This window comes from Cupressus sempervirens, chromosome 6 (genome assembly GCF_028749045.1).
Source record: "Cupressus sempervirens isolate cs-2001-9-10 chromosome 6, ASM2874904v1, whole genome shotgun sequence".
Classification (NCBI taxonomy): domain Eukaryota; kingdom Viridiplantae; phylum Streptophyta; class Pinopsida; order Cupressales; family Cupressaceae; genus Cupressus; species Cupressus sempervirens.
The window spans coordinates 85,882,557-85,884,263 of record NC_143123.1 but is presented as its reverse complement, the minus strand read 5'-3'; positions in this window follow the sequence as shown (position 1 = coordinate 85,884,263).

The window sequence follows — 1,707 nt, the reverse complement described above, 5'->3', positions numbered from 1 at the left end:
CTATCTAACAACTTATGCTCGACATTCATTACTTGTTTGACATGAACTAAGTTTAATCTTGTAAATGATTTAAGTGTATTGTCACTCATATGTCAAAACCAATCTGAGATTAACAATGTCTTCTATCTTTGTCCAAGTCTGCTTGACTAGATTCCATCTATGTTAGGAGATATAATCCAAACAATAGTACCCACTTTCCAGAACTTTGTCTAAATGCTTCCTTCACTAAAACCATCATAACTTTGTCCAGTCTTCATATTTTTGTATGCACTCTTAACTGTAGCATCTAGACATACTCTAAAAAATAATCCCATGTGCGCATAAGCTAATCTTTGATCCTCAAACTACATGAAGTCAAACCCTATTCACCAGTCTACCAATCTTCACAGAATAACTAGTATGTTGAGGATGCAACACACATCCTTTGAATCATGTCTCCAACACTTCTAGGATACTCCCCCATATGAATGCCATTATAATTCGTGCTAACAATCTTTCCCTTTGACAGTGATGACAACATAAATGAAAAACATCTAAGCTCCAGGAATACCAAATGTCTCTGTTGCAACTACTCCCCCATTCATGTTGATCATTAATGTCAACTATATTGTAACCATCATACACAAGGAAGGTGTTAATCTCCTCCATACATCATCATGTTTTCAAATTTTCTTCATAAATCATATCTTAAATCATCTTCATCAATCATATCTCTCCTTTAGGAACATCTCTCCCCCATTCACTTCAATCAACATATAATCATGTGCTATTCTCTGCTAGACATATGTATTAAAGGATATTTCATGTGTTACTCCCTCCCATTGATATTAACCAATATACATGGATGTTTCTCATGTATTACTCTCCCCTATTGACATCAATAAAAAAAATCATTATGTCAATTCTCTTCATAAGATCTGCAATAAGCTCAAGTGTCTAAAGACAATGTTAAATATTAGTACCAAGAGTCCTTGATAACTCAGCAAAGAAATAGTGGTATCTTACCACTAGACTGATGCAATCTCTATATCAACTACTCAAAAGTAGGTTGAGGCATAACCCCAAGAATATCTCTCAAGTAATCAAAAGTGTCCTTCACCAAAGGTTTTTTAAATATGTATGCTATCTACTCCTTTGTGCTAATTTACTCCAATTTGATCTCTTTCTCTACAACTTTCTCACTCCAAAAGAGATACTTAATAGATTTTTTTTTTAATGTAAAACTAGATTCTTTGACATACTCATTGTACTTGTGTTATCACAATGTATGATAAGAGGCTCTATAAACTCAATTCTAATGTCCTTCAACATTTGTTTAATCTAAATACTATAACTACATCTATTTGATATTGCTACATATTCTGCTTATTTCATGCTCTATGATATATAGACCTATTTCTTGCTTAGCCAAGAAAATAATCTTCCTCCCAAGAAAAATGCTCCACCACTAGTACTTTTTCTATCATGTACACTTCTTGCCTAATCTGCATCAATGTATGCATATAGAGTGAAATAATTTGATCTATCATGCCATAATCCATAATCAAGTGTACCCTTCAAATTTCTAAAAATTCTCTTTGCTGTTACATAATGTGACTCTTTAGGACTTGCTTGAAATCTTGCCACAATTCCAACTGTATTAGCAAGATCAGGTCTAGTGTGTGCCAAATATAGTAATCCACCAATCATAGATTTATACTTTTTATG